Source organism: Saccostrea cucullata, unplaced genomic scaffold (genome assembly GCF_032062105.1).
Source record: "Saccostrea cucullata isolate Sc308-1 unplaced genomic scaffold, CSIRO_AGI_Scuc_v1 ctg10734, whole genome shotgun sequence".
Classification (NCBI taxonomy): domain Eukaryota; kingdom Metazoa; phylum Mollusca; class Bivalvia; order Ostreida; family Ostreidae; genus Saccostrea; species Saccostrea cuccullata.
In genome coordinates this window covers 1-22,775 of record NW_026923882.1, presented here as the reverse complement: position 1 = coordinate 22,775, position 22,775 = coordinate 1, and the positions used below count along the sequence as shown (strand labels likewise).

Below are 22,775 nucleotides of genomic sequence, written 5' to 3'. Positions count from 1 at the left end.
CCAAACACGTTTATCGCCGGTAGAGGCGACTGGGGTGTGAAAGGTAGGCGATTTACCACCTTTGGAAAGTGTAAAATTCTCCCAACCAGTGCGCAAAAATCTTGCGCCGTAAATTGCTATTTTTTATGGCGTCGAGCGAAGCTCGAACGTCATTTAGTGATCGGTCAGATTTGCGCGACCGAATGTGTCAGTGGATTCATCCGCAATAGAAAATAGCAACAGCTTTAAACGAATTTCTTTGAAAACGCTCACAATGAATAATAGCTTTAAAATAAAATTACATCAATTGCATCTTTAATTAATTCTGCTACAAAACAACGATAAACTAGTGCTAATTGTAACGAGAACCGTTACAGATGTTCCCCAAACGCTCCCCAACTCCCTTTTGGTGCCATATTCCCTGTAAGCTTCATTTAATAGGACAAAATTTATGCATTTGAGATTTTAACAACGCCAAGTTCATTCAAATTTTAGCATTGCATGTGTGCGCATGTGAATGCATGTGCGTAATGACCATATCATCTTGTCTACACAATCTATACATTTTAATATACTAAATACTAAAGTATTTAATCCAAAAGTATTAAAAAATACGCTCATTCAAGTGTATTTTTGATTTAACTTATTTCACGTGCACGCACGTGCATACATGAGCATGATGACCATATCTTCTACAAAACTTGTAGAAGTCCATTACATCTATTTATGTTCTAAATCCCACCCCGTTTGGTTGAAAACCAAGGGAGTTATAGCTGTTTAAAGTTTCAGTCAATCAGATTACAGTGCACGTATACGCATGTGCATGGTGAGCATACCTGCTTGTAGAAGTTCATTATATCTATCTATGTTCCAAATTCCATCCTGTTTGGTTGAAAACCAGGGGTTAGCTATTTAAAGTTTAAACCAATCAGATTGCAGCGCACGTGCATGCACGTGTTTTCATGATAATTGCTTTATATCATGTTGTAGGAAATCTTAATGCATGGCTATGTTCAAAATTTCATAGGATTTCGTCGAAAAACAAGAAAGATATAGAGACTTTAGTTTCAGCCAATCAGAGCGAAGGGCACGTGCATGCACGTGAGATCTTGCTTTTTTGACCATGTCATATTGTCTATGCCACTAATATATCCTTATATCATGAGTTTCAAAGCATTTAATCAGAAATGTAAAAAGTTACGCCTATATCAATTAAATCGGTCATTTCACGTGTTGCACGTGCACGCTCTTACAAGCACTTGCACGCAAAATGACCTTCGTTCGGCAAATCTACATAACATGTCTACTGACCCTAAAAACATTTTACCTTAATCGGATGTGTAGTTTACAAGATCACTCGAGTAAAAAATTTTCCCAGGAAGAAGAAAAATAATAATAATAATAACTAGAAACGATCTCGTTGCGAGCAACGAGTAGGTCTTCCGTCCGATTCTGAAAAATAACCCATAAAATCGGGCTGAAAATGGATGAAACATATTTTGGACACACTGGTAATTGAAACGGGTCGCTAGGGTGAAAATCCAATACGCTTATCGATTACGCTATTTGAACAACTACTCTTACTTCACTTGTTTGTACATATAATTGTGCAACATTTAATCTGTCTTGGAATTATGAAAGAAGGGTCACTATTCATAATTTCGCGCCAAACGCATCGAGTAAATCTTAGCGAATTTCTCTTGGAATGTTCATTTAAATAGGTGAGATAGCTTCAATCAAATAACAAAAGAGCGTTCTTATCGCCTAAATTTTAAGGTGTGGAAAGTATAACACATACATGTAACATATCGTATATAGGCAAATAACACTAAAGCAGTGAAACAGCTATGAATGGTTAATTTTTCATTTTCAGTCACGAAAGTTGACTATTCCGACTACTTACACTTTCATAAAAAGGTGGTGTGTTTCACAGAGAAAAAAATGCCTCGACCGCCCTACGAGGGTCAAAAAATAAGATTCCATTATGTTCAATAACTTGCATTGAGAAAATAAAATGTTTATATAGGCCAATTAAACTGTCTTTGAAAAATTGTTATCTTTAAAAATAAAATATTTTCTTATTGTAACAGTTGTCCCTTCTATTGATTTAATATGACACAAGTGTGCATGGGAAAACAGTGGTCACGTTTTTTACTTACTACATTCTTGAAAAACTATTAATTATAACTATGATTTAAGCTATGTGTTACCGTGATGCAAAACAAAAGATATAGATATTGTACTTCATTTGCACATTAATTCTTTTCTATTTCTACTTTGAGAAACAACCAAAACCAATTAAAGAAGACTTGTAAGTAGACCTTGGATAATAAATGTAGTTTGACACCGAATTGCAACGAACCTACGACGTGACTATCCAAGTATCCCTACACATTTCATTGCTCTTTATGTTACTTTCGTTCAAGCAAACGCTCAGCTGCCTCTGTAAACCCCTATTGCGAAATGTCGGAATTGACAGAGACCGCCGCCATTAAGATCCCGCTTCAGACTTTTGAATGTTAATATCTCGAGTTCGAATTCATCAATTTACAAACAAATTATATATTCAGCCTAATGAGAAATGTTTCTATCAACCAAACTAATATGATTTGAAGATATTGAAAAACAAAAAAGTTTAAAAATTTGACTTTTTTTCTTTGCATGTCATTACGACAGGAAGTAGAGACGACGTACAAAAGATCGCGTCTTGGATAGTACTTATCACGATCTATAATCCCTGAAAGTTTCACAGTGATATCTTTTACCGTTCTTTAGATTATCCGCGAACAAAATGTCAATTTAAAATCAGAAAATTGTCCGTAACTCGGCACCAGATAAGAATTTCCAAAAAAAAACACCAGGATATAATAACTGCAGATAGCAACACATTGTTCCTGCAATTTACATAAAAATCCATCCAGTAGTCTTTGAGAAATCACGTGCACAAAATTTGATGGTCAGAAAAATAATAATTATAACGAGCTCAAGAGAGCTTCAACGCCTTTTGCGCTGGAAAGATATAGACTTAAAAAAGCAATTCAGCAATCCTTCCTCTACCTTCACTGAAAATCTCAAGTCAATATCTTCATTCATTTTTTAGTGATTGCCCGGACAAGCTGACCCTCTTAAAATCAGTAAATCGTCCATATCTCACGACCGGAAGTGACGACGTACTTATAAAAAATTTCCAATAAGGTTCAGACCAATATCTATCAGATCTGAAAGTTTCGTGAAAATCGACCGAGCCGTTTTCGAGAACTCGCGTGCACAAAAATCGGTAAGAAAAAAAAATAATAATAGGGAAAAAGAAACCGAACGAAAACAATAAGGTCTTCCGTTGGAAACGGAAGACCTTAATAAGAAGAAGAAGAAGAAGAAGAAGAAACAGAGTAAAAACAATATGTTCCCCAACTTCGTTTGGGAAACATAATTATAATGTTTAATTTTCACGCAAGAAAAACGTTATGGTTGTTGCGGATGAATTTCTACAGAGAGGGATCGTCGAATTACATGAATAACATTTCTGGGACCGATTACAGTAATACAAACAACCTTAAAGACGGTAAAATAATAACAAATAAAAACTACAAGACTATAAAAAATTACATTTCTTAATCTTAGCTTAAAAAATAGATACAATTTTAAGCAAAAAATTCAAGCTTAGTGTGCATAATATATATGAATGACTCCTATTGAATATCTTACGGTAGGATTCTTCTCTGGTTTCTGAGAAGGTGAAATATTCAATGTATATTTGCTTTTATGTCGTATATATTAAGGTGAAAGAGATTTAAAAAAAAAATACATTTTCTTTCTTTATCACAATTGTACAACTTTAAATAGAAATGATAAATTGTGTTCGAAAACTAGCATGGACTAAAATTTTGGCGGAATGGTGGCGTATTTAAAATATCTTCTTTTTTGCAACTCAAAATTATTTTAAGTTTCAAAATATACCAAATAAATATGATTTTCCAAACAAACTACAATTATGTTAGCTTCTAAACGCTTCCAAGTACAGGTATGAGGCAAAAATCCGTAGATTCAAGTGTTTTTACATTCTTAGTAAACTGTCAAAACTTTTTGTTTTTGTACCATTTGTATTTCTACATGATTTTTTTTTACCATGTGTGAAAATACGAAACATTTAAATATAGGGTGCATATAAAAATAACTTAAATATCTTAAAAATTTTACAAAATAGAGAAAATTCGAATTAGTTAAAATCCATTTTTGTTAAACTATATGTGTCAATTTGGAAATATCATCTTATAGACCCTACATGGTAAAATCTTTTTATGCAAAAAGAAAAAAAAACATGTAATCTTTTGAAAAAAAGATCTTATCGCATGATTGGATGCAGTAATTTTTATTCTTAATGTCCAGGAAAAGGGTAATGACCTTGACTCTAATATAAAACGGTCAAAACTAATCTAACTGACACCATCACTTTGTAATATTGTCTTCTTGATTCTGTGAAAATTTCGTTAATTTTCAATACAAGAAATATAGTTTTGAGTGAGAAGAATCCTATTTTAATGCAAATGAAAGAATGATGTGCAAAATCTACTGTTGGGGCCTTCTTTTTTGCGAGAATTGTATCAAATGTACACCTTTTTAACAATATTTTTCAAATAAAAGTGAATTGAAATGACACTATGCACAGTTCTAAACACTGTAGTTCGCTAATCCTAATTCGACCCTAATATTAAGAGAAATTCCGCATTATCATTATTTTTTTTACAATGAAATGAAATTTTGTCATGCTTGGAGACTATTTGTTGTTTTATGAACAAAGATTGAACGAACGGAAGGGATTTAGTACAACAGAAGTTCGATCATCAAGTGACATCCTTTACCAGTCATCGATTCAGTAAAGATATGTTGAAGGGAATTAATATTTCAAACAATCAATTCATTAACAAAATACGGCTAATTAATGTATAGTGATATTTAGCCCCCCCCCCCCCGGACGATTCGGAGGTACAATGTATATATTTTGCCCCTTTTTGTCCACTCCTCTCTCTGCATGTTTATCCAAATCTTTCATCTTGCCCATATCCTTTGATAGCCAGTTTCATCTTCTTGTTACAAATTTTTTTCTTAACAACCCTTGACCTTGGTTTTAACTTTTGAGAAATTTCAACCTTCGGCAAAAGTTGTAATACATGGGCATTTCTGTTTCACAAATACATTCTTAAACACGTGCTTTTCTTATAATAAAGCTTTCCCCTGACTACCATTATTTTTTACTCTTTGACCTGGACCTAGTAGTATTGCCAACTGCTAAAAATCTTCACAAAAAGCTACATGTACCATGCGGGGAAGGGCATCATTGTTTCACTAACAAAAGTATTTATTATAAAAAAAATAATTAAAGCCATAGTTTTTCTATGCATATAAACGAAGTTATATTTGCGTTTAGGCTGACAAGCAGCGTCAACATTGCGTGTGAAAAACGTTTATCGCATTAAATTGACGGATAATTTTATTCCCAGTGGCCGCACGACGCAAAATCCTTTACCAAATATCGCTTTGAAAAATGTTGAACAGAGGAACTAGTTTGATAAAGACGTTTGTGTCCGTCAGGCACATTTTACAGTTATATAGATCATATTTATTCAACCAGAACGTCAACTTGTTATTATTCAGAACATCTATTTACATACGTCATAACCCACTAAAGCACGATTTACGTGAAAAAGTTAAAATAATTTTTTCACGTAATTCAAACCCCGCGAAAAAACATTTCCTCCCTTTACGACACGCACTCTTCGACTTCTAGTGAAAGTTTTGCCTGTGGCTGATTGAATGTTCTTGCGAGTGACTTTTATATTTTGACTGAAACTCTCCACATCTTTGTCTACGAGGGCCATTCTTTTCATTTCCATAAGCATTTTTACTCTTTTCGGAAATCCTGGTTGTTTTTCACTTTCTTCAGACTGTATCATAAGATCGATGTGCTCTACTGCTGATAAAGGATCAGGTCTTAACGCAATCTCTTTGAGTCTTGTTTTGCAACGATTCATCTCATTCATCATTGAAGAAACCTGCTCAAACAAATCATCCACATCATAAGTCAGTTCTTCAATATACTTTTCGTGAGATAGTGTTTGGCCTATAGCATCTTCATATCTCTTCTTCATCTCAGCGTATGTTTTTTTGACAGTTTCAGTAACATATTTAAAGATGTAGGGAGTGTTTTTATGAACTGACCAGATGCATTTCTCTACGCATATTCTACAATGTCCAGTTTGTCTATCCATTGCCCAGCAACCACTTTTCTCAGCGTCATCTGCTATCTGGCATTTTTCATGGCAAGTGACATTGCAGTTAAGGCAATTTGTAACATGCTGACCTTTTGGAAGGTCAACCATTTCTTGTCTGGTTTCTTCGACCTGATATTCAAACTTTTCATTGTTTTCTATTTCCTTTTTGTATCTGTTGAAAATATCTAACTGATCACTTAGTTCAGACAATTTTGACAATCCTGCTGATACTTGGGGTCGAACATTTGAAAGAATAGTTTTTAACTGCTCTCTTTCTTCTAAAACGTTTTTTGATTGACAGAGACTTCTTGTTTCAAAAAAATTCATTTGGAAGAAAAATCTGTCAAAACTTTTGCATCCCATCTCCCAGAACATCGGTGACAAAGCATTGTCATTTAGATTTTTATTCTCCGCAAATAGGGCCGAATTATTGAACTGAAAAGTCGCACCGAAATGCAGATTAGACTTTTTAGAGAAGCAAGTACTGGGGCTGTGCACCATCAGCAAATGTAATTAGCGTGCATATGTTTGATTCAATGTCTTTTCCAAACAGAGACATGATAGAGCTAAATATGTACTTTTGCACGACAGTAAGACGTGCATCAGGAGCTTTAACAAGAAAGCAAACAGCATCGATGTAGAGGACACCTTGTTCACCTTGTGCGGAAAACAAGTGTCTTATTTGATCTACAATAGCGTGGTCACGTTCTTTTCCTCGTGTGTCTCCAAACCCTGGGGTATCAATGATGTTAAGCATGTAGTTGAGTCGACTTCCTTCAGTTGGAGCAATTCTATATACCGTTATCCATTCTGTCTGAGACATGGCCTGTGGAGGTAAATTTCGTGATATCAAAATTCAATACAATATTAACTTGTTAATAGAAATTCTAAATATGACAAGAACACTTGACAAAAATTTCAGCCTAATCTTTCCTCCTTAAAAGTTACATAAAATATTATGAAGATTTAGGTAAAATCTTACGTATTTGATCTCAAATACTGTATACAAGTGGAAAATTTAGCGAGACGCAAATGTAGTTACTTTAAATTAGTATTTTATTTCAAAAGAAAAGTAGTTTTGTCAATTTTAAAGTGCTCACCAAAGAAGCACCCCTGCGAGATGAAATTCATAATTTCAGGAACTTTTATGAACCTTCATGAATATTCATTATTTATTCATAACAGATTCATGACTGGTTCATAAAGACAGGTCATAAATTTTATTCATGAATATATTCATAAAATGTAGTTCATGAACAAATATGAATATTGGTAATTTTCAGGTTGAAGAAAACTGACTCATCACTCCCATAATACAACTTTTGCATGCAGATGCAATTGTTGAACAAGCCCCTGGTATAATTAATAACATGCTATTGTTTTGATTTTGAAAATATGGGATCAGAGCCGAGTAGGAGAACATAAGAGGTTAAAATCACTATTTTCTACTCTATGTAATTGATAACTTAGATTCTTCAAGATAATTAAAATCTGTTATGAACTGTATACATGTAGAAGGGAGATTATAATAAAATTATGATTATAATTAAACAAACACTGCATTATCATTGACAGCATTTTCTCATATTGAATTACTAATGTTTCTTCATCATTTAAATTAGCCAGCTATATTGATATTGTGCTTTAAATAATCTTATTTTTCACGACACAACTTTGTTCGATCCAATTTTCTCTATTGCTAAACTTTAAACAATTAAGGTAGATCGCGGGTTTGCTGACGTCACAATAGGATTCGACGTAAAAACCTTACTACGTTTACAGTATCAACTACAAACAAGCAAAAAGTATTTCCATCAGTACATTAAAGCTTGTTTTGTCTGTAAAAATATCTATTTATATGTAATAAAAGATAAAGGATCAATCAATAACTAATCAATACTAAATTAAATTAAGAATTAACATAACGTTAAAATATGAAAGGTCAAAATTTATTCAAATAATATGAATCTGTGTTTCATTGAAAAAAGTGTGACAAATTAGATAAATTATGACAATGTTTACTTGAACATTTATTGCCAATGAATTAAAAATTGAAAATGCGGATAAAACATGTTTTATTTTCAGTGAATTGTTGATTGCATCGTGATTCTGAGACGTACGAAAATAATGACGTCGCACTAACGTTATATAACGTCTTAATAAAATTATATACGTTTGTTACAAATTCGTAAAACTTTTAAGTTTTTTTGCGAGAAAATGAGCGAGAACACATATTAATTTTTTTTAATAGATCGATTCTAAATTTATCTCAGTTCCATTGTGTCGAGTAATATAAAATTTGTCTGCGCCGTTTTTATATTATAAGCGTGGTTTTGAAATGCGTTTACAGACGAGAAAGGCGCATTTACTATATATTTCATTGTAACAGCGTCACCAGTTCTCATCAACATTAGTGCCTTTGAAATGCGATAACAATATAACCACGCAGATGAATCTCACAAAAAATTCAGAAAGTAAAATCTGAAACGAGAGGGTTCAGTTGACAAATTTTCAGAGTATGTTTTCAGGCAAACAGTAAACCCGCGATCTACCTTAAGTTGTAAAAACGTATCATAAATCTATTAACAACTAAAAATCATATCTCTTGTCCGTACAGTACCGTACTTTTCTTGGGTCGAAACGCTTTATATTTTGATGCAGTTAAAGTTACATTTTTCTGTCTATCGCGTGTAAATGATACAGCATAGACTGCATGATTGTATCTATGACATGATCCATATTCATATTTTGTAGTCTATTCTGAGATTCTCCTACAAACTTTCATAGCTCAGGGTACTCAGTTTGAGGGCGAGTGGTTCCAAGAGATATTTGTTGTCCTCCTGATATATGGAGGCGGCCATACTTACAATGCGAAACTATGGCTCTACATGTATAATGTAAAAAAAATCTTAATCATTAAATGATAACATATTAATTTTTAAAAAAATAATTTCAGTGAAAAATTATACAGATAGTGTTTGTTATTTTTTGTTAAACAAAAATCTTGGCAATCCGAAACTATTTCTTACTATTAGCTCTGCATTACACTTTTTAAAAGGCGAAAACTTTTAAACGCGCGAGACGTTAGAAAGTGAATCGGTAGAGTGGAAGGATTATGAGCGTAGTCATTCTTTGTCAACCTTTGAAGAAAATAACAGAATACGAAGAAAGAATATCCAGAGGATCAATTTACTTCATAACTTCAGATATGAGTGATGATATACAAAAAAAAAAAAAAAAAAGAAATAAAAATATGGACGCAATCGCTGAATCATGTGAATGTGTGATATATCTGTCTGTAGATGTTACTGTCTATTTGTAAAAGTTGTGTCTTTTTTTAATGAAATTTTTGCCAAACTTTGTAATGAGTAGGGATCCAACCAAATTACGTTACATTCAATAATTAAAGATTGAGGATCAAAACATTCATAATCCTGTTCACCTACAACAACGCGGGCAAGGGAAACAGGCTAAACTCCCGCTCGGAATACTTTGATATGATGCAGAATTAAATGAAACAAATATGCAAAAAATACAATTAAGTCTTAAATTTTCACATTCATGAGCAATTTCATAAAATCTTTGTTCTTGTAGGGAAAAAGGAAGCAGTTCACAGATAATGTTGATAAGTTTAGATCAGAAGACTCTGGCTGCAAAAAAATCCAGGCTCTTGAAGAAAAACAAAAGAAAGAAATGAAAATATGAATAGTTTTCGATCAAAGGATCCAAGTGATGAAATTCTGGAAATTCCACAGGGAAAGCCAATAAGAATTTTTTGATTGACCACCTCTGCTCAAAATCATTGAAAGCCCTTTTAGCTGATGTCCTAATTGCCGAATACACTTTTCTACCAGACTTGGATTAAAAATAATTCCATTTTAGGCATGAAAACACACTTTGAAATATACTGAGTATTTTTAGGAACCCGCTCTCCTCTTGACCAAGTAAGGTTAAGGATTCTGCTAAGAGACGCATTTGAATTGACATTTTTCATAATTTTACCAGGAATGATCTACATAATTCATTTATTATCGTTATCACTTATCAGAGTTGTTTACTTGAACAAAGATTTTGTTACCATGATTGGAAAATAAATTCTTTGAAATCTTTCAAGATGATATATTATAAAATATCTTCTTTTACAGTTTTTCATTTTGCATAACTTATTACATTTTTGTTTACAAAGAAGCAAAAACATTCAAGAATAGTTCATGAATATTCCTATATAACTTTTACAAATTATTCATGAATAGTTCATGAAAATGCATTGAACTTATTAATACGAGGGTTGATCCAAAAGTTCGTGGAATTTCTTCATATTTTATTTATTATTCAGTGGAATTAGTTGAAAGTTACAAATGAAAATATAGACACTTGATGAATATTTTAAATTAAAAAAAACCATTTTAAATATCTTCGATAGTACCTTTATGGCAGTTGCCATAGAAACGGTTGTTTGGAAATGCGGGGGAGACATTAACGCGTTTATTATCATTTAAATTCTTAATTCGTAAAATAAGAATTAAACCGCCATATGTGGTATAAAACGAAAATTATGTCATTATTACGATTGCTTGATCTTTTCTAAACATTTGTGTGAGAGTTTTACTGATTTAACTGGATATTTAGTTTATAAGTTGATGATTTATTACTCATCTTTAAGTTGTTAGATAACGTCAAATTTCGGTCAAGTCACACGTTTTGTGAAATTCCCAGGATCACTCTATCTTACTCTATCTTACACGCGTATATTATTGACATAGGCTTGGAAAAAATGCATTTAGTTACTGGTTTTCCAGAGGCATAAGAAATTTAAACAAACAGAACTTCCATGGACATTGATAAAAGGTGTGGTCGCTTTTTAGAGGTTCTGTTTAAGTACGTATCCCCCTAGACAATTTAAAAGCGTTAATGGACGTTGTCGGCTGCCGTACTGTTCTTGACATTGCTACTGAAATTTGAACATCATATGGAAAGATGGGTAGTATTTTTGAAATATGAGTAAAAAAAGTTGGCGCGAGAGGATACTCAGGCTTTTTTGAGAAAAAAAAATGGAGAAAAAGGCAGCATTTTGTAGAATTACGTATTATAATTGGACATTTGGGCGAGATGCTTCTATAACGTGACGTGACATATCTAACTTGACGTTACGTCGAAGTCTCCCCCGGGTTTCCCAACTATCCATTTTCAGAAAGCTCGTGTGACCTTATTGGTAATTGGAAAGTAGTGAAATTTTCCAATATTGTTGTATTATGACTCTATACTAGTATTATGAATATGCCTGTTGATTGATTTCATCAAATCACGATAAAATTTTAGAAAGAAATTCCACGAACTTTTGGATCAACTACATAAACTTTTCTTGAAAGATCAAGAAAAAAATTCATGAACTTTTCTTGAAAGTTCAAGAATTATTCTTGATCATTTTGCAGGCAATTAAAAAAAATCCAAGTTTGTTCATGAACAACAAACTATTCTTGAATATTCTTGATTTTGGATTTCATGAATAAAATCCATGAAATCATGAGTGACCAATTTTAACTTCATGGGATCTTCATGAACAATTCATGAGCAGATTCAAGAATATAATTCAAAAAAATTTTTTAAAAGTTCAAGAATTATTCTTGATCATTTCGCTGAATTACAAATACTGGGGTAAATCACAATTGATTTTTAATAATATTCAATTTTAGCAATCTCAGTACCCTCTTTAATTAGGCCAAATTGAATTCTCGCTAAAAATTCTGCTCTGTATGGTTATTGTTTACACCAATGCATTAAATCAACATTTTAATTCTTAGACTTTTCAGCAGAATTCAAAATATCTGAAAATCCCTTCACATTTACGACGGTGGCCAAATCACATCCAGGGAAATCATAATTTGAACATTTTTCTTTTATGTTATTATGTAAATCAATTGCAATATCACATTTAGATTTCGTTTTGGTCTAAGATGCACGCATTTGACTGAACCTTCATAATTAAAAATTCTGTACATATAATTACACCGGAAAAAACAGAATACACATGCCAAAAAGGGTAGCGTTTTGTAATCATTTTTGGCAGCACACCTTGTATATGTAAAATAGCTCATTCATTTAATATAGTAAGGGTAGGTTAGTAATTATTTCCAATTACAGATAAAATACCTGATTATGAGTTTTCTTTTCTTCATCTTCCAGTGTAACCATTGTAAATCGAAAAGGATCTTCAAAACTCACTCCTAAAACGTAGTTAATGATGCCATCTACTAATGTGCTTTTTCCGGAACCTGTTGCTCCAACTAGCATAATGGTTTTCTCCTCAGTATAACCATGATTGAGTTTGCCTGATTAATATTGTTTTAGGTACAATAAGATGAAGACAAATTGTACATTATATATAATAGTTTATGCATGTTTTAACATATGATGTAAAATATAAGAGAACCACAACACTCACCTGAGTAACTTTACCTATACGCTGTCCTTACCAGATTTACCCACTTGTAATCCCTACTGTGGTCCCGTCTTACCCTCAGGGGTCATGATTTGGAATTTTCACTATCCCTTAATGCTTCCACATAAGTATCAGCATTTTATGGTCATGTAGATCGGTTCGTGGGAATATCAACTAGCCCAGAATGCTTCTGCATAATTGTTAACTTTACTGGCCCCGTGGTTCTTGATACGGAGAATACGGAGAAAAGATTTTTCTTATACATGTATTTCAATTTAATAATTTGATTTCCCTACTGTAGCCCCGCAAAAACCCGGGGATCACGATTTGGATAAATAAGTATCGCATATCTCATTTCTGCGGAAGAGGGTGGAAAAGGGCTTGGTCCTTTATTTTAATAATTTAAACTCTCTTTTACCTAAGAACGCCTTATACCAAGTTTGGCTAAACTTTTTCTGTGGTTTTTAAGAGGTTGAAATATGTGAAAAATTTAGAGATTGACGGATAAACGGACGGACGACAAACAAAGGGTGATGAGAAAAGCTTACTTGAGCTTTCAGCTCAGATGAGCATAAGAGATTACCAGATTGATTATGTTAAAAATACCTAAGAATAATTGCCTGGTTCTTGCTTGAGGGTTTCTAGCTCTTTGATTTTCTTGAACAGGAAGTTGATATTTCGAAGGATCATTTTTATTAACAAGAATTGAAGATTCTAACATCATTGTTGCCAATGACTTTGTTGTCGAAAGATCCTCATTTACTGGTCCATAACGTCCTTCCTCATCCCCCAAAAATTCCTCTCACTTGAAATATATATTGTGTATTTGCCATAAGTCCTGTTATAGTTACATGATTTTCATCGGAATCGGTTTCAACAAATTTCCATTTTTCTTTGCCGTTCAAACTCTTATACCGAATTTGGTAATGATCAACTTTTTCTGATGGTTTTTCCCAACAAAGCTCCATAACATCGGATTTGATTTTTAAAGATTTTGGCTTCCCGGGGATCTGAAAAAAATGCATGAATTTTTGATAAAGCGACCAGTCTTAATTAACAGCACACATAATTTTGATATTGTGAGTAGAAATATATTATTTTGAGAATCCAGGGTTCGTTTGTGTAAAATATCTCAAGTACTTGATCATATAATTTAATAAGTACCGTTTTCCTGGGTAGCTGATTGAAATTTTACTAAACATATTGCTCAGCATGTTTCAATATTTACATTCGCTGGGTTTTCTTCTAAGCCAACAGTGAATTTAATTTGAATACCATTTTTGTATATTTGCATTTTGCAATTATTTGTCTTTAACATTCCTTACAAATTAAAATTTTGAGTCTGTGTGACTCACACACCAATAATTCACACAAAATCTCAAACATTTCTTGTATAAGTACATTTTACATATTTGAAAGCACCAAAATATACTCAGAATTCAATTTTGAATTAGAAAATCGCGAAACCTACATTTATCCTGGTGGAAAAGTGTTCACTATGCCATTCTAATCTCTAAAAATAATTTCACTCAATTTGAACGGAAGCCGATAGGTAGAAAAATATTTTATCTGGCGGCCACCAGATAATTTTTTTTTCTACCTGGCACCTACCGGCTTCCATAGATTCGCTATACCTATGTCTTCCACCGTTTGCAATGTAGAGGAGGTAATGTTCGTAATAGGCACTTCCCGTGTAATTTTGTAGATGACGAAATGATAGCCTTCATAGACCGAGTATACCCTATAAAATCAAGAGAGGTGGACCTTTGTAGAGTATCATTTTATCACATTCAAAAATGGGGAGCGCCTATGATGTTTGGTTTGTCTTGTTCTTGATATTTCTCCATGCCTATCTTTTCTTCACATTCATGTCCCCTGATTCTCTTCATTAAGCGACTTTAATTTATACACATAAGGATTTCATCAATATCAAACAATGGTTATAACAGGAAGATGATTCTTTAAATTAATATGAATGATTATTTCTTTACTTCTTCATCATTACTTTCGGTGAATTCAATACCTTAGGATCCGGTTGTAACGGAGCATCCGCCCTGAAGAATGAAAATTGTTCTTTATAGAGCGTACATATTTTTAATATAGAAAAGAACCAAAACTTGTTTACATGTCTTATTATGCTAATTAGTCCAAAAAGTTTCATATTACCTTTAAATTTTATTTACTGTTTAAATAAACGTTGCATTGGGTTTTTTATTTTTAGTTTCATTGATTCATTTTACTTACTCTAAAGGGGGCAAATTTGATTTTTGTGACTTTAAATTTCTAATGTCGTCACACAAAATATGCCCTCTTCCTGATCGCTGTCGTAGATGCTGCTTCGCACAATCTTGGCACTGCGGTTCAGGAACTTCACATGTTTTGCAGAAATGCGTTGCAACGCTTTGTAAATTGTCGTATAAACACGGATCGCAAAAAATTGTCTTCTCGTCTTTCTCTCTGAAATCGAATAAAAGGAATGTTTGACACAACAATCAAATAAAATACGAGGGGCGTTCAAAAAATAATGTCATCGGGGCTCGGAAAGAAAAAAAAAATCCCTTTTTTATGATTTTATCTTAATGATTTAACTAAAATATTCTCTTTTAATTAAACACATGTCTATAACATTTTGATTAAGGTCTTCCGTCTCCAACGGAAGACCTTCTTGTTATTCTTCGGTTTCTTTTTTCCCTATTATTATTTTTTTTTCCAACCGATTTTGTGCACGCGGTTTTTAAGCGTTTTTATGACGTCACTTCCGATCGTGAGATATGGACAATTTTCTGATTTTAAATTGCAATTTTGTCTTATTCTTACTTACTAGCGAAAACTGCTTAAGATATGAACTGGAGACTATTTGGAGATGATAGTTCATGACTTATAGCGTTGCAGAATCACCTTTTCGTGCGATGTCAATACTTCCGGTCGCTACCGGAAGCGAATTTAAAATACGAAATTTTTCAACTTTTGATTTTTAATATTTTTAATTTTGATTTGAATAGAGACCCTTTTGCAGAAGCGAAATATGTAATTTGTTTGAAAATCAAAAAAGCCGATCTCGAGATATTTGCATTTGAAAACGCGAAGCGGTAATTCCAATGGCTAAATGGTTAGCGCGTTGGATTGTCACGCGGGCGACCTGGGTTCGATCCCCCGTTTGACCAAAAATTTTATCATTTTTTCTGCTCGAGTTTTCAATATTTTTAAATTTTAGATCATTTGGAACAATATATAGTAAACTTTCAGGCATATCTTGCGTAATTAGGGGCCACAAGGGGCCAGAATATCAAATCTTTGACGCGTTATATCTCGAAAAGGAGGAATATTTTGATAAGCTATATTGAACAAAAGATGGCCAGAATAATGTTCTAAACAATATGCAACCTTTTATTATTTGCTAAACGTCCCCATTAAGGAGTTGAGGGGTTGGCCCCTAAATATTTCCATTTAGCATATCTCCACAACGAATAGAAATCTCTGAATAAGTGTTGAACAAAAAATCTTTAAAATCACAAGACCTTTCATTTGATATCAAGAAAAAGGGGCTGACCCCTCAAATTAAGGGCTCAGAGGGACCAAAAGTCTTTTATCTATAACTCTCTAATGAACAATATTTTGTTATACATTACTGAAGCAAAAGTGTTTAGCTTAACGATTTGCAACAATATATGATACAATTTTGATCATAAGTTGCGTAATTAGGGTCACAAGGGAGCAGAATGTCAAATCTTTGACGCTTTATATCTCGAAAAGTGGTAATATTTTGATAAGCAATATTGCACAAAAGATGACCAGAATAATGTTCTAAACAATATGCATACTTTGAATTTTTGTAAGACGGCCCCATTAAGGACTCGTAAGAGTGGCCCTCAAATATTTAAAAAATTTAGCATATCTCCACAACGTGTAGAAATCTCTGAATAAGTGTTGAACAAAAAATCTTCAAAATCACAAGACCTTTCATTTGATATAAAGAAAAAGGGGCTGACCCCTCAAATTATGGACTCAGAGGGACCAAAAGTCTTTTATCTATAACTCTCTAATGAACAATATTTTGATATACATTACTGAAGCAAAAGTGTTTAGCTTAACGATTTGCAACAATACATGATATAATTTTGATCATATGTTGCGTAATTAGGGGTCACAAGGGGGCAGAATGTCATATCTTTGACGCTTTATATCTCGAAAATGGGGAATATTTTGATAAGCTACATTGAACAAAAGATGGTCAGAAAATTTTCTTAACAATATGCATACTTTGAATTTTTGTAAAACAGTCCCATTAAGGACTTGAAAAAGTGACCCCTAAATATTTTTATTTAGCATATCTCCACAACGAGTAGAAATCTCTGAATAAGTGTTGAACAAAAAATCATCAAAATCACAAGACCTTTCATTTGATATCAAGAAAAAGGGGCTCAGAGGGGCCAATATTCTTTTATCTATAACTCTCTAATGATCAATATTTTGTTATACACTACAAGGGCAAAAGTGTTCATCTTAACGAATTGCAACAATATATGTTAATATTTTTATCATATGTTACGTAATAAGGGGTCACAAGGGACCAAAATGCTATATTTTTATGCTTTATGTCTCGGAAAGGGGGAGTATTTTCATAAGCCTTATCAAACAAAAGATGTTCAGAATATCGTGATAAAAATGAGAAACTTTAACTTTAATGAGGGAAAACTCAATGTCATTCTCTTTAAACGAATATCTCAGTCAAAATCACATCTCATCTTATCGAGAAATTCAACGGAAGACCTACTCGTTGCTCGCAACGAGATCTCATCTAGTTCAATTTCTAATTGTTTTTAGAACACATTTTTGAGTACGGCCCTTCGTATACTGGAATATTGCAGATCCTATGATTTGTTGTACTTTTTTTTTGTCCCCGCTTGAAAAGTGGGGCATATTAATTTTTGGTCTGTCCGTCCGTCCGTCTTTCTGTCTGTCTGTAACGTTTTCGTTTCCACACGATATCTCGAGAACCCTTTGAGCTTTCGCAATGAAATTTTGCATAGCAACTCCCTATGGACTAAAGAAGAAATTGATTTTGAGGTCAAAAGGTCAAAGGTCAAGGTCATAAATTCGCAAATTCTGTCTTTTATAACACTTTCGTTTCCGCGCGATATCTCGAGTCAAGCTTAATGTCATATGATTTCTATGTTGTATGTCATCGAGCTGATGACTTTATTTATTGTACGTCCCTCGTAATTCTCGTATCTACGTTTCATTTCAAGTACTGTAATTATATTTAGCGTGTACAATATTTGGCGGAAAGTGATTTTTGAACAAGTTATCGCAGATTTGATTTAGCGCATCTATTAATTTGCTTATTAATGTATAAATTATATGTTTAAGACATTTAGCGTTGTACTTGAATTAGCGGAAGTTTTTGTCCGCCAAAAACGCTAAAAAGAATACAGCGCCAAATGTAATAGGTTTACAGTACATTGTAATATTTAGAAAGACTCGATAATTCGGTATTAAAATTAAAATTATAAAATATAGGGTGTTGAAAACTTGTTTTAGAATATTACCGTTAATGGTGAAGTCAGGCTACTCAATCTTATATCAATACTTCGTGGTATTGTTGTGAGATGTGTATTGTTTCATTATGTATATAATTAGTAACATTAAGTTTCTTGAAAATTCCAGGGTGGTCAACATGTTCGGTCATTTGATCTAGAACATTCTTAAATTTTGTGTATGCCCCTGCGAGGTGAAATTCATGATTTCAGGAACTTTTATGAATCGTTCATGAACATTCATGATGTGTTCATGACTGGTTCATGACTGGTTCATAAAGATGGTTCATGAACTTTATTCATGAATATATTCATAAAATGTAGTTCACGAACAGATGATGAATATATATGAATATTGATTATTTTCATTTTAAAAACAGAAAAAATGTAGAGTTCAAGGTATTATGAATGTTCATGAATTTTCATGAAGACTAAAATAATTGACAAAAATGATTAACAGAAAATACTCAATACTCTCATAATACAACTTTTGCATGCAGATGCAATTGTTGAACAAGCCCCTAGTATAATATATGTTTAATAATAATTCTTTCACCATCTAAAAAAAAAACATGAAATCTCTAAACATTTAGTGTTTTTATTTGATTTTAATTTAACAAACACTGTATCACAATTGACAGCATTTTTTTTTCAAATTCATTACTTGTGTTTCTTCATAATTTAAATTAAACAGTTATATTCATCATAATGTGCTTTAATAATTTTTTTCATCACACAACTTTGTTCGACCGAATTTTCTACAATATCAAACTTTAAACAATTTGTTGGAAAATGTAACATTATGGAAAATGAACTTAGTGAGCTTCGTAAAAAACGTTTTATATATATTATTAACAACTTAAAAATTATATCACTTGTCTGTACTGTACCGTATTATTCCTGGATCGAAACGCTACATACATTTCAATTTTGGTGTAGTTAAAATGTCAAAAGTTTCCCTTGCTTCGTGCGTTAATGATAGAGCAAAGACAGCATGGTTGTAAAGTACCTATGATCCACATTCGTATTTTGTAGTTTTAATTCTCCTATGCGTCTTCACAGCTCAGAATATTCTGTCTGAGGGCAAGAGATTGTTATAATCATGTCATAGGGGGCCGCCATACTTGCTATACGAAACTAAAAGTCAATACATGTATAATTCATGACGTAAAAAAATCGAATTCTTCATTGATAAAACTTATTTTGATATAAAATATTGTATTTTCAGTGAAATGTTATTCAGATAGTGTTTGTAATTTTTTTTAAACAGAAATCTTGGAAATTCGAAACTAAGGTATTTCTTAGCTCTACCGTACATTTTTGAATAGGCGCAAACTTGAAAACGCGCGAGACGTTGGAAGTGGGAATTGTAGTGTGGAAGAATCAGTATTTGTGATCTATTATTTGCATAGTCACTGTGCCGTTTTCGTATTGCATGATTTTATTTCGATCGGGTTCAATATTCTGTTTATACTAATTATGGTAGCCATGCTGTTTGCCTGGCGTTTTGGCTGTGAAGTTTGGTGATGTTGGCCTCCATAAGGAGTAAGTTTTATATTGTTTTACTTGAAAATATATCTAACTTGATCATCTGTATCTAACAGTATTATGCAATATATTTTATCATGTTTAAATTCCTTAACTACAATGTTTTGTAAAACCGCACATTTTCAGCATGCGATAGGCATAGGCCTGTTCAGCTCACATGTTAAAGTTACGCATTTAATTTTGTATGATTGCTTATGATTTTGATATTTTGTCAAATTCTTATTATGCTTTTGTAATTTGTAGTTTTTCACCCTCTCACAAGGTGTGTCCAATAAACAGTACAGTCACTGATCTTTGTCAACTTTTTAAGAAAATAACAGAATATGAAGAAGGAAGACTATACATAGGATCGATCTACTTCATAACTGGTGAGTGACAAAAAATGGAGACAGTCACTGAGTCAGAAATCTGTCTGTAAATGTTACTGTCTATTTGTAAAATAACAACTAATTAAAGCACATTATGATAAATTAATATGTCTCTTTTTTTTTAATGCAATTTATTTTTGTCTAACTTTGCTTTGAGTTTGGATCCGACCATATAACATACATTAATTATAGACTATACTCAAAACATTCAAGGGCCCGATTGATCTACAAAATGGTGGTCCAAGAAAATAGGCATAAATTCCACTCAGAATTTTTTAATTTGGAAGTGTCTCTGATGCAAAATTAAATGAAACTAAAATGCGCAAGAAAATACAAAAAAGTCTTATGTTTTACAATCATGGGTACTTTCAAAAATCTTTCTTTTTGAAGGAAAAAAAGAAGCAGTTCACAAATGTTGATGAGCAGAAGAGAAGAAACTCTGGCTGCACAAAAAATAAAAAATCTAGCTCTTTAAAAGAAACAAAAAAAGAAATGAAAATATGAATGATATTCAATCAAAGGATCCAAATGATGAAATTCTGGAAATTCTACTTGGAGAGACAATAAGGATTTTTGAATTGACCACCTCTGTTGAACTGCTTGAAAGCACTGAAAACTGTTAACCTGGTGCTGAACAAACGTCTTTCCTAGACTGGAATTAAATACTGTTCAATTTCTGGCATTAAAACACAATTTGAAACATGCTGAGGAAGGATCCCCCTCTCCTTTTGACCAAATAAGGTTAAACATTCTGCAAAGAGTTGCATTTGAATTGAAATTTTTTATACTTACACCAGGATGAACTACATTACTCATTTTCTATGGTTTAATGTGTCAGAATTGTCTATTTTAATTTTTTTAACAAAGATTTTGTTGCCATGGTTGGAAAACAAACAACATTTCTGTAAAATCTTTCAAGATGCTGTATTATAAATCATCTACTGTTACTTTTTTAGCATGACTTTATGCATTTTCATGAATAAATAATAATATTTATTTTTTGTTTACGAATAAGCAAGAATATTCATGAATGCTAATGGTTCATGAATTTTATTCATTCATGAACATTCCTGAAAAAATTCATCAAATGATTCATGAATAGTTATGAAGATCCTATGAACTTATTATTGGACATTCTTGAAATGATGAATCTTCATGAAAATTACTTTCATGAATTATTCATGAAAAAAAATATTCATGAATTTCATAATTTTCTTTCATGAATAAAAATTCATGATTTGAAAATGTCCAATAATAAGTTCATAGGATCTTCATGAACATTTCATGAACATTTCATGAATAAATTCATGAAAAATTAAGGAAATTCATGAATTATTCATGATCGTTCGCAGGGCTCCAGATTGTTCCAGTAATATCATGTTTTAATAATTTCTAGAATATTCTAGATTTATGATACTATATAAATACCCTGTCAATTCGATGCAAATACAATACTTTGTCGTATAAGCACTATTGAGATATAGATGGGATATATTTTCACTGGGACATTTTTGGCAAAAACACTCTATGTATGTATTTTTAGATTCTTGCTAAGTTTGTACTTTATGTTTGATATATTTATTATATATTACTGTAAATAAATTATTGTTAAGTTTAAACTGTGCTATTGATCTTTGCTGGCATTTCGGGAAATTTTGCCCATAACAAAATTTTGGGGGCTCGTCCGGGATAAAGAATTTCTTGCACTTTTGCAGTTTATTGTCAAAATTTTGTTTATTGAACCGTTAAATTTGATTATAAGCCAGCAAAAATCAACATGGTATTTTCGGTCACTACTTTTTTGGTTCACCAAGTGTTCAGGTTTTTTAACGTTAAAAAAGGATGACTTGATCGCATTAGGTTTGCATTTTGGGTTAGATGTGAAATCCTCTCAGAGAAAGCAAGACATAAGAATTAAGGTTGCAAACAAACTAGTAGAAGAAAACATCTTTTAAAAATCGATCTTCCAAATATACAGTTAAATCAGAGTTAGGCTCTTATAAAATGGCAGAAAACATTTCAATTAGAGTTAGAGAAAATGCGATTTGAAAGAGAAAAATTAGAAAGAGAAGAACGAGAGCGTGAACGAAAATTTGAATTAACAAAATTAAAAAAAAGAACGAGAGCGTGAACGAAAATTTGAATTAGACAAATTAGAAAGACAAGAGCACTTTGAGTTAGAGAAATTAAGATTACAGCACCAACCAGAACCGTCATTTGTCAAGAATGAATTTGACGCAGCAAAAAATATTAGGTTAGTTAAATTTAAGAAAAATCTGTAGACAAATATTTTCCCCAATTCGAAAAATGCAGAGAATCTTAAATGGCCACAACACGTTTTGGGCAACAATGTTACAAAGTGTACTGGTTGGCAAAGCAGCTGAGGTATACTCTGCACTAGGGGTAGCTGAAAGTTCAGACTATGAGAAGGTCAAAGCAGCAATATTAAAAGCATATGAATGATACCTGAAGAATATAGACAAAAATTCAGAAAGTATAGGAAGTTTGATAATCCTTTTTTGGAAATTTTCACGAGAGAAAGAAGATTTATTCGATCACTGGTTTAGATCTAAAAACTTGATAAAATTTTGCTAATTTGTGCCAAGTCATCCTGGGAGAAAGTTTAAGGAATGTG

The 22,775-nt window shown here is 32.4% G+C and overlaps 1 pseudogene; it reads right to left on the bottom strand.

Moving 5' to 3' along the window:
* Positions 1-5,654: 5,654 nt before the first annotated feature.
* LOC134265177 (uncharacterized) lies at positions 5,655-15,136 on the bottom strand (annotated as a pseudogene).
* Positions 15,137-22,775: the final 7,639 nt, after the last annotated feature.